Genomic DNA, 14,972 nt, shown 5'->3' on the forward strand with positions numbered 1-14,972 from the left:
CACTTACAAGTCCATGGTAATTAAGTGTAGGATAGTTAAAAGTAGGAATCAGGACAGTCGTGGGACACACTTCAATCCCTCAGCGTAACCAGTCCTGTTATCCTGTGAATAACCGCTCTGCAGGCCTGTTACTGTTCTCTAGCTTCCGGCTCCACTGCTCATGTGTATGTGGCCTGATGCAAGTGGCCTCGCTTTTGACGCACTTTTTACTTGTGACTGTGACCAAAAATGATCAAATAATGTGGAGTGTGTCTGTGTTTTTGTGTGTTTGTGCTGGGGTAGTTCAGACCCGAGATGCTCCTCAGTGGCTCGAGCCCACTCCAAACCACAACAATGGCCTAAGACAACTCTGCCCTTTTAAGGGCAATTTGGACCCACAAGTTCCATGTAAGAACATTTCCTGTTACACAGCAAAAGCCAACGTAATGAGAGGTTTCCTTTAAAACTGTTCACACTGGGTCCACGCAAACAAATTATTTGGGGTCGTTGGTGAGAAATGAACCATCTGTGCTAATGTGACAGTTTGAGTTACGTAAAAGAAAACTTTGTTTATTATGCTTTGAATTTTGCCCAAATCATCAGTCGAAAAGCCACTTTCATTTCATTTACTCTCTGAGCCTGGGAGATAACCAGCAAGAGACCAACGGCTGCAACAGCCAGCGTCAGTTACCTGAAAGATGATATTCTCACAGTCAATGAAGATGCTTGTATTATGTCAATAAACCTGTCTCAATAAATAAATCTCACAATAGCACTGTTTCATTATCGTTAAGGGTAACGACAGTCGGAGGATCCCAGCAAACGCTTTCAAAGCTCAGACAACTACTACCCCCTACCACTGCACCCACTGACACTCTCCTTAACGAGATAATTAGTTACATGGTTTTCCTGCAAGTCGTTTAACTGTTATTGGACATGCAGTCAAAGAAATAACGGAGTTTCTCACTTTAAGGCTGCAGGATCCTAAGAAGTGTTTTAGTTAACGGTGGTGTTTATCTGAAGCAAATCGACCATAATGGACGGAATCAAACTGAACTCTGTGAACATCTGGATCTCTGTGGCATCACGGTTTTCTCTGCGGCTAATTTCAGAAAGTTATTAGAATAAAAAGCATTGGTTTATCGATTTTCTGTGACAACACTGAATCTAAAACTACATGAATAGGAACATTTAAAATCAAAAGCTATGACGTTAGATTTTTTTAATCAACAAATGAAAACTAAGTAATGTGAATGGACACAAAAACATCAGCGTCCTACAGCAAAGTCCAGTTCAACAACCTGCAGCATCTGTTGAATCAAACTGTAGCTTCTAAACATGAGACAATCTTCTCACATTCACTGTGTTCATGAGTACTGTCATCAGGACTTACTGCTTCCTGGAAGAAAAGGGTTTATGACGTAAATCCATCTACAAACCACTGAGTGAGTCAAGACAGACAAAACTGCCAATAAGTTAAAGAAAACAACAGCAGCATTTGTGAAAAGCTGAAATCATTAACTTCACTTTCATTCAAAATGTTTTTTGTGCTGTCAAAAATAAAAAATAAAATTAAAAAAACACACACCCATCCTTTCACTTACGATGGGTGTGTGTGGGAGTTGGCATGGGAGCTGGTCCTCCGTCAGCTTGATGCTAATCAGTTCACACATTCCCAAAACACCCCCGACCTGAGGTCACTGCCTCAATCCTGCACACAAATACACTGCAAACAAAACCTGCTGCTCTCCACAGCATCCTCATCAGACAGTGGGGGGCTGAGCGAGCCAGGCAGAAACACGGAAAGTGGGCTTCCCTCACGGTGTTCAGGCTAATATTCAACCCACTGTCTGTTTCTATGCTCAGACTGATGCAACCTCAGTCATTATCCGTTTTCCTCTGTTTGTTTTAGGGGAGAAATAAGGGCTTAATTGTCGTGACATTAATAGAACTTTCTATTTAAAAGGCCACAGACTCTTTACAACCAGAGAGCTGTAAACACATTTCTTTCCTCTGACTTCATGTGAAATCTGCAGAGGAAATGAGTGAGAGCAGATGATAAGTTCAAGAAACAAACAAGTTGCCAAGGAGGACGAACGTTCAGGACCATTGCGACACATGAACGTAAACCAAAGTTTGGGCCCCTGATCACACTGAACAAGCACTTTAACGTGCCCATATACTTCAGCCAGGACAGCAAGAACTGAATCCCCAAAAACTCCAACTCATCGTCCCAAAATATGTAGAATTTAAACATATAGAATTTAAAGAATGATTATTGACAGTATGCTAGTTACAGTAAGTGCTGCATCGGTAATGTGCTAACTTTTAAACCCATGTTTGTAACAATATACTAATCTATGAAGTATAAAAAAACCTGCCAGAGTTACTTAGCCTATTTTTTTGTGAGCAGGGAATCTGCTCCATACAGCTTCATCAGTCTCCACCAGGGAGGAACAGTAGCACTACGTGAGTTTAGCCTTTGAGGCGAAGCAGAGGACAAACGTCTCCAATCACCGGTGCTTATTTAGTTTCAAGCTGTTGGTGGTAATTGAAGGCAAGACAAATAAGCCTTTTTACAGGTATAAATTATGTTTATACCTCAGCTAAGCATGAGGGCTGTGCCACTTCTGCCTTTTTTCCACGTCTCTAATCAGGTCTTCAGCTGCACAAACTCTTAAAAGCTTCCTTACTAAAAAAAGGCTGTAACAACACTGATGATGAAACTATAACTTGTCCACACCTACCTCTTGTTGTGGCAAACTTTAGAGTCATCGCTAAGGACTGATTGAGCTGCGGGGATGCTCAACAAGACAAACTGAAGCAGAACAAAGCTCCTGCTGAGAGGAAGGAACACGGCTGATTGTGGCTCCGTGTTTACTTGGCTGCAGCAGATTGTGTGACAGACACCTGCATCACACTAATCCGGAGAACTCTCTGGAGCCTCACTCTAACATCATGAAGTGAAGACTCGCATTAAGGGATTAGAAGATGATGTAAGAAAATACCTTTCTGTTATAGTAATTAAAAAGGGAGACGGACCATCACAATGCCAGCAGCCATCACACATTAGCTGTGTGCTCTCTACGAACAGGCTGGTGCACACAAACATTTCAAACCGGCCCTTCCCATTGTGTGTCCCCCCCCCCCCCATAACACATGATGGAGTTTGTTAACTCTGGACAAAGAGAGACCCTAATATTAGACAACTAAACCAGTATAGAATGAGAAAGTAGAAGACAGTCAGCACTAACAAAGGCTTCACTATGTCCCAGAATGTAGACAATACTGCAGGGAGGCTGGAGAGTTCATCAGACCCAGAACGACGCAGAGCCAAAGCCGGCAAGGGTCCTGCTACAGCCTAGCTGAACCCCACCACTCACTGGGGTGACCAGCAGGACAGCACAGGGACCAGCTGTGTGGATATTGATCACACAGGAGAAAGTGGAGATGCAGGCTGGCAGCTCTGCAGATGGCCAGGACAGAGACAGACAGAGGAAGTGCATTAGGAAGACAGGTTGCTTTAATGCTGTTAGTCCTGTCCCCTGAGAGGTAAGACAGTCGTGACAGTCCTGGTTTATCAAGGAATACAATGAAGTAAGTGAGTGTGTGTATGTGTGTTTGTGTGTCTGTGTGTGTGTTTGAGGGGTGGGGGGCAACAGAGTAAGCAAAAAACAGTGACAAGGGACAAGAACTGCAACACTGGGCCCTACAGAGAATCTATGGCTAATTTGTAACTTGAAGAGCTGCTGGATCATCTCCATAATGGGCCGTCTGCCCACAAACAAGCTCCTCACTGGGGGTAAATGAGATGAGGCCAGCGCAGGACCAGCTGGTGGCCTGGATCAGTGACTACGTAGGGAGAGAGCAGGACCAAGGCATCTGGACAAGATGGCACAGACACACCCAACAGGCCGCAGAGCTCTCTTGAGATTCCGCGTGAGGACGCAAACTATAAGTGGAACACCTGTGTCCATAAGAGGATTACGGCCTCCTGTGTGACGTGTACTTTCCAGGTGGAATCTGATCCCTCAAAGGGAGGGAAGCGACCAGCTACACCTTTGAGAGACCTAATCCTCCTCACGAGTATCTTAACATGTGTCCGCAAAACGCCCGAAACTCCTCTTTGACGCCATCTACAATAACTATAAAGATATTAGGCAATAACCCGACCTACATGTCAGCAGGAAAAAACTGTTTAGACATGAGTCTCTACAGCTGGCAGTTGTAATGGGAGTCTAGTTCTGTCAGCAGCCGCATCCAGAACCAACTCCTTTAATTCAGCACACAAACACGCTGAGGGAAGGCTGCTGAGAATCTGACATAACACTGACCACATCATCCAGCGATGCCATCGTGAACAGGAACCCACTGACACCACTTCGGCTGCACAGTTAACCGTTTTCACATCTACGTGGTGATTTAACGGAGCGGAATTTCCAAATCTAAAAATGTAACCACACTTTCTACGCTTGCATTCTGTCAGGAGTGGCCTTTCAGTCTGCTCTTCCGTGCTAGAAACACTCCTTGTTTGGGTGCAGGGTGAAGCAGGAGGCAACACATAATGTAGAAATACCCTGTGGAAATAACAGCGTTTGGTTGACAGCAACTGTTGCATGATAGAAACACCAACAAGCCCACTCACTCTCCAGACAATCAGTACGTTTACATGGACTTCAGTAACCAGGTTACAGCCGTCTTTCTCGGGAAATCTGATTCCTTCATTGTCATGCAAATGGGCAAGCTGCTTTTTAAAAATAGGGGTGGGGGATAATAGCAGACTTCTCCCACATAACTCCAACACAAAATGCCTCAGGGGTCTCAATAACTCGCTTTTTAAAAAAATACAGTTTGCCCTGCAGATCAGCTCTATGTCTTTTTCCCTCTGCCCCCACTTTCACTTTGCAGCAAAACGAACACAGCCCACCCCCTCCATAATAAGCCTGAGGTGGGGGGAGAAATAGGATTACGCTGATACTGCATGTATCTCCACCTTCTGTGGAAATGTGTGTTCTCACTTGAAGCTCCTCCATGTAACTTGTGGTTCAGGGCTGCAGTGCACGTCTGTTTTTTTTAAGTGGCGTGTTCAGCACAGCAGGGTTTTGAATAACAGTCACGTGCTCGTCACAGCTCGAAAGAATAGTCCATTAGTGAGTCAACAGGTCAAGTTCAGACTCAAACGTTTTTATTACTTCTTATATCATAGTGTGTTTACATACAGCTGAGAGAACAACTTGAACAATGACGGCGAGTTTTATGGATCCAGACAAAACCATGTTACGATGCATTAAGTAATTATACCGACACAACTGCAGTTTTTTTTTTAATAGGAGATGTAGATTTTCAGATGCAAAATTCTAAACCAGGGCTACACCCTCAATGTCATGACTTCAGCAGGATAAAGGCCCATTCATACTCCATCATCAGGACGTCTGCATAAAATACAATTTGTCACCACCCCAGTCTCTGGGGTCCAGGGGTCACCACGGACATTCTATGAACTACTGTGTGCAGCCCCCAAAATTTGGGTCGGCAACAAATGTTCACAGCCCCGGCACACAAACTGCACGTGTCAGGACATGAACCAAAACTATGTGAAATTTATTTCCACATCCTTGGCACTGTTCATATGATGCAGTATCATCATCACTCAAATACAAACAAATAGAACATTTCTTCTTGTAGCTTTTCCTACTGTCCAGAGTTGCTTTGTACATGTAGATTGTGTTTGCATCTGTATCCCCAAAAGGTGAATGTACTGTGCATAAATCCATCATGCAGGATAAACAGCTACTCTGAATTTGGCTTAAGAAATGGTGGGTCTGTGCAAAGAACAAAATATTTAGAATATTGCTCTAAAATGTGGTTTAGCCACACTAATCGCTTTCCCAGCTTTTACCGTCCTCATTACACCAAACATCCAAGCACCTGAACGCATAATGCCAGGGAAAAAAAATAAATTCAATCTTGAATTCAAGCAACAGGGCTGTGAACCATATCCATTATCCATCCTCCCACCAGAGGAATTCAGAGCGTCCAAACACAGCAAATTATTGCAGCTGCTGGCAAATCCAGCCTCAAACTTTGCCTCCAGTTGCCAGCTGCATGGCTGGACAACTGTGACGCTGCAGATCGAGGCTGGTATCAGGGCCTGAACACAGGCGACAGCAAAGTTTATCTCTATGAAAGTCACTGCAGTGCTCATGGCAGTTTCCTTAATCACCAATGAAACAAAGAGGCCAACGCAGCCAAGCTCCCACTTTCTGTTCATTTCAAAGCAGGAAACTTATGTGCTGCTGAGGCTTAAAACAGACCCAAAGATGATGCTGCGTATTCATAATGATGCCAAGAAGTGCGAAGGTCACGGGTTAAGGCTGAGAAAAGACTGATTGTGACTGAGGGCTGGAGGCTTTCTGGCCTTTTAACAAATGACACGTTCATAGCTGGGGGGTGTGTGTGTGTGGGGGGTCCATTCTGAGTCACACACCCAGCATCAGAGTTCTGAGGATGGGGGCTATTAATGCAACAATCATAATCTCCTCTCTTAGGACTGACACATGGGGCCAGGGGGGCGAAACAGGTCATTCAAATTTAAATTGGCTTTAAATGCAAAAGAAAGACTTTTCTGTGTGAACATATTCACTTCTGCATGAAAGAAAATCATAGAATCATGTTATGTAGCTGCTGCAACAAATAATTGGCCTCACTAATATTAAAGGATAACGTCAATCATTGTCTACACGTTTCATTGACACCGAAACAACAAAGAATTATCTTTACTCGCACACAGTTTCTGTCAGTGTGCAAACTGGGTTCGTTTATTTTCTGTGAATTCAGTAGTCGTCTAAAAAATCTACGGCTTTCGACTCGTCCCTTCAGGGGTCAGCACAGCACAATGCGCTCCGCACGTTGATTTGATTTTTTTTTTACGCCAGATGCCCTTCCGGCTCCAACACTCCCATTTGTATTCGTGCTCCGGCCTGGCACTGAGGTCGCCCTTGGTGCTCTACCACACCGATCCACCAGACCCCCCTTTGTTGACGTCCAAAAAGGATGAATGGAAAAATTTGGTCAATGTCTAAATTAATCATATTGACCACGATCAACACACAGACCCTAAAGCCAACAGTGAATCTTCTCCGCCCACGTTTAGTTAGTTAGTTAGCTGGATTTGCTCATCCGTTGAGGACACAGACTTCAATAGTTGTCCAAAACCAAATTCACCAGACACACCACTGCATTGAATGGAATATTCCCTCCTTCCAAAAACCAAGACCCTTGTAAATATTGTCCACACTCTTTGCAGTCTCTCTATTTCCACCATGCGCAGTTCAGCGGCTGCAATACAGGGAAGTGCCAAATCTGAGCATATGGTGCGGTGCTTATTAAAAATAAAAACGCCACTAGTTTTGGAATGGAGAAATATGTGGAGTGGTTTGTGTGTCTGCCGGATTTGTTTTAAATCCAAATCCAAACAATGTTGGTGCATGGAACCAACAGAAGAGCAAACCCAGGCTGCAGGGTGAAGACTAAACAAATGTGAGTGGAGACGACTGTGAACAACACAATGAATTTACAAAATGGCCAAAGCTTCACTTTAACAGACATGAGAAGAAGGTGTCAGTGTCTGTATGAGGATTGTTGAAAATAACATCAAATTCAGAAAAACCAATTGAAGCTTTTCTTTAACAATAACAGCTGCTTCCACTAACCATGAGTGTCCAAGCTGCTTTTGTTTTGTCCAGCAATGACAAAGAAAAGCAGCTAATGGACACATATTAGAATTAGAACGTTTGCATTGATCTGAATATGAACTACTTTAATTCTTCAAACTGAAGCTGCAGTTGGTCATAAAAGGTGAAGACACCTGAAGCACAAACAAAAGAAAAACCAGCAGCCTGCATTGTCAGACATCATTCACACACTCGCTCTCATTCTTACTGGGCGGCGCAGTGAACAATCGCACCCTCGATTCCGGTTCTTCATACAAACGCACAACACGGTCTGAAATCCAAGTCGATGGAACAGAAACGACTGTACTATTACTGCACGTCCGTGTTCTTCTCTTTAACTGTAATCAGCTTCGTTTATTCAAGTTACAGTTTCTGACTAAACCTCTCCCCACACACACACACACACACACACACACACACACACACACACACACACACACACACACACACACACACAATCCCTGCGGCTGTAATCCTCCGTCTAATAATCCTAAATAACTTCATAAAGACAGAGTGAGGTTTTTAATGGCTGCTAAATTTAATTTCACACGATTGCATTAGCCCGTCTGTCCGTCCTCCATTTCCCTGCCTCATCCACCAACACTGTGAGTCAGCCATTCTCTCATCCATGCACTGAGGCTGGCTGGCTGGTTTTCCTGAGAGTCCTGGAGAGTCTCCAAGCCTGAAAAGTGCTGGTATTGGTCACCCTGACATCGATACCTCACAGTCGATCACCACACTTTATTGACCGACCCCGTGCCCACTGTGGCCACTTTCTGTGGCTGTCTGCAACACCTCAGGGGGACGAGAGCAGAGCTGCTGTGAATAGAGGACAAAGATTTTAAACGCTTGCATGTTTGCAGTTTATTAAAAGCTCTTGGCTTTGGCTGTGTCGCTCCTCCCCATTGTTCTACTGAAGGGAGTGTAATCGCTCTTGTTGCTCTTGGTGAAGGAGCAGCTCCAGGGCCCCTTCAGCTTCAACTCTCCCACCACAATAGCTGATCATTTTGTTGGGGTCTGTGTGTGTGTGTGTGTGTGTGTGTGTGTGTGTGGGGGGGGGGGGGGGGGGGTGACATTAATCACATCTGATTACATGCCAACTTGAGTGTGTGCACAAACGCTGCAAGATGTGAGAAAATGCCTACTTTACCAAGCAGCAAACACACAGCCTTGGAGTTATTTTTGTGTCGCTGACATGAAAAGTGCATGTGCAGCATGATGGGCTCGACATTTTGCCGGCTTCCCCTCCCGGGGCCACCGGAACATTTCTCAGCCCATCACAGAACAATGGGCATCCACGGTGGAGGAGGATGGAGAAGGAGGGGAGAGCAGAAAAAGAAAAGTTTAGGGAGGGAAGGGCCAGACAAGACGGGGACACAAAGACAGAAACTCTGTAAGGAAAAAAGGAACAAATTCAATCCAACGATGCTGTTTTCTGTGCGCTTAACAGGTCTGCGAAGCCCCCATGCGCCCCGCCACCGCCCCATCAAACCCCGTCCTCTGCAATGCAAGTCAATCTCACACCAACGTGACCCTGAAACACAACATTTTAATAATTCTGCAGCCGCACTGGGGCTAATTTCCGCACACAAAGAGCAGCAATGACCCCTACGAGCCGTTTAGCGTTAAAACAAGCCATCACTAGAAAGACCCCCGGGAGGACAACGCACATTTTAGCGTGCGTAACAGACGGAAAACACCGCTGTCGATGGACCTTAATTAGCTAAACAGACGTTACAAACGGGTGCTAGCATGCTAGCCGACGCTAACACAATGTCGCCCTTACCAGTCAGTGAAAGCGGCGGCGGCGGCGGCAGCTAGCACAGTCCTCCCCAGCTACGCCCAGTGTTGGCCCCCGACTGGTGAATCCTCCAGCCCGTTACAAATACGACGGACAGTGTGAGGATGAGGATAAAAAGGCGAAACTGGGGTCGAAAACTGGAGAAGATCACGGGAGACCGGAGCGAATCGAGCAGAGCCGACAGACGAGAAAGTTGTGGCAGCGAAGCGCCGTTTCTCAGTGATGTGAAAGGAAGAAAGGAAGAGGCAGAGCCACGGCGCGAGCCCGGTGAACGGATGGATGGACGGGCGGAGGAGACGGGAGGGAGGCCGCTGCCTTCAGGGGCGCCTGCAAATGTCGGAGCGAGCAGTGCCGCACCCAGGGGCGCTTCTAGATGTTTCTGTGCCCGAGGGGGCAACGTGCTGTACAAAGAAAACGCATAAAAGTATAAAAGGAACAGAGACACAAGAACGAAAGATAAAAACAATTACAAATAACAGTAAAAGCCAAGATCTCAAACTGCCAAAGAAAAATAGTGGGTTTTACAATTACACTTAAACTAACTACATAGGCAACGTTTACTTTTAGTACTAAAGGACAATCTTCAGATATTTCTACCTTACTAGAGTATTTCCATCTTCTGTATTACAACTTTTCAGATGATACATGATCATGTTTATTTTATCATTATCATTATGTCTTTGTCCTTTCTGCTTATACCGTGAGTCCAGGGTCGAGTTCGGACTTGGACCAGCACTGCACAGCTGGGCAGGGGAAGGGGCTGTTAGGGGTTCAGTGTCTTACCCAGAAACACTTTGACACTTTATACACAGATCCGGGGATCGAGCCACTGACCCTGTGGTCCGTGGACGACTGCCTTTACCAACTGACGCCTAAGCATATAAGGTCATTAAGATTACCTCCACATTACCACTTTCACTTAAGGGTTTTTAAAGCTTATTTTCCTGTACTTTTACTTAAGTATGTTCCACCCCTTGTTATTTTCACTCCACTACATTCAAGAGCGAAATACGTACTTAATTTATTGAAAAATATTGTAGTGTATAATTATTATGGATTAGCCATCTTGCAGTACGTAAACCAACTGAAGGGCGACAAAGGCTCAGTTGGGCGACTCTGAACTCACAGGATAAACTGAAAGAACAAAAAAGTATGTAAACTGTCTGAAATCACCTTTTCTGTAAGTGCTGTTTTTATTTCTAACAGACAGAGTTGACAGTTAAAATAATTTTATAATGCTAATACTAATGCATAATGTGAGACTTAAATGACAGTTTTTAAGAGTAATTTTCACAAAAAGGTTTTGTTGCTGTGGTGAATTTACACCCTCAATTTAACTCTGACAGCTATTGTGACGTCAGAACAGACAGATTTGTGTTTTGCACTTCACAATCCATGTAGGTCATTGATGCATTTACCACCCAGCAAATGTTTATTTTTATGTATATTACCGGATTATAATTAAAACATATTCATTTATAATGATGCATGCACAGTGTATCATACATTGTGTTATCAATCTGAATCCAAATACTACATTTGTCAGAAAAATGTAATGGAGATAACAAGTACAATAATTAAGTATGAAGATGTAATTTAATCAATCAAAGTACAAGTAGTTTTGAGTTAATTGGTGGCTTTTATGATACTATTCACCAGTATTTCACTCACATTCCACTGTCTCATCAGCATAAACCAGTTCACGGTATGATGATGCAATGTGTGATGCCGACACATCATCACCACAAATTCTGCTGAAAAATAAAGATCGGAAGTGAGTTTTGTTTTGCTAAAGGTAAATCCAGCCATCACCATGTGCTTGTACAGACAGTCTTCATGACTCAGGACTGGCTGGAAATAGGAAATAACTATGAGTCTGTGAAGGCAGCATTCACCAAGACAGCGCGCTATGCTGAAATTGAAAGGGGCTGAATAGCGAATAGCTTTCTGAAAGAGCAGCCAATGGCCTCCCAGGCGGGGGGATTATTCAAATTCACGATGATGTCACCTCTTGCAAGTCACCCTCACTGTTGCTCAGAGCTCCTCACCGTTGTCTGCTGCCCTCCCTCTTTGGCCCCTGCAACCCCTTTTCTCTCCTCTTCAAACCCCCTTTCTTCCTTTCTTTATGCCCAACTGCACACAACCACACACACACACACACACACACACACACACACTTTAACCGTGTATTACTACCAGCTCACATGCATCAAGTTGTCTGCATTGTCCTCATTCAATGTAACTGTTGCATCCAGAATTCAGATTCTCTCAACACATTTCAGACCTGTTGATTGCAAAATTTAAACATAATTCGACATAAATTTGCTTTTGAATTGAGCTCTTGTATTTTTTTTTTCTAATTCAGTCACATCAAATCCTGCTGCCAGTGTTTACATTTGCTCATTTTTTTGTCTTCAGAGTCGAATCAGCTCCAGGCCACACAGCTTGAAGATGCAGATTAGCACGTGCACCTGCCGGAGTGACCAGAGCTAAAGCTGAAAGAGATGAATCGGGCACCAATTCAGCAAGAAAAGACAGCAAGGAGCAGCAGATAAAGTACACGAGGCGTCGTGTTCATTTGTGTGTTTGTCTCTCAGTCAGAATTAGACACTGAGGGGCGTTGTTTCGTGCCACACCAGCTTTTGTTTCTCTTCACCAGAACAGAGCTTTTCATCACAGACAGTCTGGATGTGCATGCCACCTGTCTGCCTGTCTGTCTGTCTGCTGCTCGGCTCCCAGCAGCCGCCTGCCCCTGTCTGCATGAGCCAGGCTTTTGTGTACTGCTCTGTTCTTTTCACATCGAGCCTGTGGTGCACTCTTCTCTTTCCAAGCACTCAGGAGGGAAAATTTGGCTCTGAAATGTCTTGTCTGTGCTCAGGGTGGAATTGAAAACATCCACTGCATATGACCTCAGACTGAAAGGCTGCACGTCCAGAAAAATGAGCTTCTTCTTCTTCTTCTTCTTCTTCTTCTTCTACATCGCCATTCTCTCTGCCACCACTTGTCTTGCTGCTGAACTGAAGGTCAAGTTAAACCCACAGAAATAGCTGTAGGATTGGTGCAGATAGTTGGTCAGTCTGCACCGGGTTCAGAACGGCGCCCACACCCAGTGAACACGTGATCATACAACATGCATGCAGGTGCACAGCTCTATGAAAGACATGCACAGAGAGCAGGAAGAGGGTGGGGAATCCGGGGGCGTCGGATGCCTGCTGGCATGATGCTGATGGACTTATTGGCATGGTCAATGAGGCACAACAAAGAGAGGAAGGTGTTTTTTCTACACGAGCGACGGCGAGCGGTGGCGCACACAGGAAGGGGCAGGGCTGTGTACCCCGCTGCACAGTTCCCGTTTATTTATCATTGTGTTCCCCGCCAGTCCCCGGTGCAGCTGGGGCAGCCATAACACAAAATGGCTGGCGCTGAGTCAAAATGTGGCCTCCAGTCAGGGGTCTGCTACCTTTGACCAAGTCTGCTTAAATAGCAACATGAGTTATTTAAGCAGCAGCGATACAGACGCTGCTCCCACATGCAGAGCTCTGCAGCTCGGCAGCCAAAACACACAAGATCTCACAGGGAGACACACCCATCACATTAGTCACCTTTGTTTTTTGTAGATACTCTCAAATCAAGCTGCTCTTCATGCAAGTGGCTTCAAAGGACATGAGAGGTGTCAGCCCACATGACGGCTCGAATCACAAGAATATCATTACCTACGAAATGGGGTGTGTGTGTGTGTGTGCATGTTAGCGCATGCCGCTGCAGCTGCAGCCCCGTGCGCAGTATAGACTCCCTGATGAGCAGCACTGTGCCAATGCAGCACATCATTAACACGCAGGATGCTTCTTCTCTCACTGACACACAACATGGGAAGAAGGATGATGCGTGGTCCTCACGCATCACTTATGTCCGTAGATCTGTCCTACACTGAATATGATAGAGGACCAGTACGTACAGTTCGTCTGTGTCAGCTTGGTGTCTGTAGTAGTTTGATGTCTGTTTTTAGTCATTTGGTGCGAGTGTGTGGTTCCTATTTTAGCAGTTCGGTGTCCAGTTTTAGCCATTTTATTTTTTGCATCTATTCTGGGTCATTTGCAAATAGACCCCCTGGTCCAGGGACCCTGGTCGACCTGCCCATCACCGATGCTCATATGAATGCAGATAAATAACTATTGTGTGTGAACTGGTTTTTATTCTTCTCCTAATTAGTGACGGGTGCATGGCAGAGTTGCACAGTGGATGCAGCTTCCTCACTCCATTGTCTAATCAGCGTTACATTGAAACATGAGATGTCCAGAGCAGGTCGGCGTGTTCCTGTCAGTCTGGTTCTAATTGCTTCATCTCAGCTCTGGCAGTGTCCTTGAGTAAATAATGCATGCAGGTGCTATACCACACCCCCCTGCACTAAGGCTGAGGTCACCTCAGGACGCCATCATGGAACAACCTGTGCGAGAATCTTACTCAGTATTTTTGCACGAGTTGCAGCTGAGAACATGTCGATCATAAGAACTTCCTATAGTCACCTTTATTTATTGCATTCAGTTTTACTTTGTCTGCTTTGTGAAGCACTTTGTATTTGCTGGTTTGGACATTAGATGCAAGAATAAAATATGTTCTAAACTAATTTGTTAAAAGTCCAGTTACGTGCAAAACCTTCCTTTGTATCTTTACTTTGACTTAAAGGGGAAGTACATTACTTATGCTCTACATTATTTATCGATACTGAAGGCATCAAAGCCGTCCCTGTCTTTATTTCACCTCTCTCCTCTTCAAAGTGTCTTTATTGCTTCAGGACCTCATTGATTTCCTGTGATTGGTTGTATGGGGGCACAGACACAGAGACTGTAGGTCGTTTCTCTTGGGCGGCGTCAAACTACCACAGGACTGAAAAGTTTCATCTCAGTTTGTATTATAGTCTATTATCATTTCTGAAGCAGCTCATTCTGCCATATGTAGGATCATGAATGTCACAGGAAATAGAGAAATGCTAAATTCAGCTATTCAATTTACAAATTTAGTTTAAATTGTTTTTTGTTTTATTGAAAGTAGAATACATTTATAATTTATTGAAGTTAAAGATTTACATGAGCACAATTTGTATATAGCTGTGATGGATCCACACATGACCTATTGGGTAGAGGGTTTGGGAAATGTCTGTAAAACTCAACTAATGAAAATTTCATTTGAAGAACAGAGGTGTACGATTTATCAAGAGAGTTTCTTGTCTAGAACCATTAAACCGTGTTTCTTAAATCACAGTTAATGAAACCAAATGAAATGTACAGCGGACTTTAAAATTGGTCCGATATTTATGGAAAGCTAATTCAATTGCAACCAAACAATTTACAAATTAAATTTCACCTATGGAAACCTTAGGATCAAGTGGTAGAGCATTGGGTTGGGATGCAGAAGGCTGCGGGTTTGAATCCCAACCCACCAGATGTGGCCCTGCCCACCAA

At 44.4% G+C, this 14,972-nt stretch overlaps 1 protein-coding gene across 1 annotated transcript in view; it reads right to left on the bottom strand.

The window, feature by feature from the left end:
* Positions 1–9,816, bottom strand: part of prr36b (proline rich 36b) — a 28,766-nt gene extending 18,950 nt beyond the window's left edge. Inside the window, exon 1 of the mRNA XM_067478146.1 lies at positions 9,499–9,816. The gene's annotated coding sequence lies outside the window, so the exon portion shown is untranslated. The remainder of the gene's footprint in view (positions 1–9,498) is intronic.
* Positions 9,817–14,972: the final 5,156 nt, after the last annotated feature.

Source organism: Channa argus, chromosome 15, assembly GCF_033026475.1.
Source record: "Channa argus isolate prfri chromosome 15, Channa argus male v1.0, whole genome shotgun sequence".
Classification (NCBI taxonomy): Eukaryota; Metazoa; Chordata; class Actinopteri; order Anabantiformes; family Channidae; genus Channa; species Channa argus.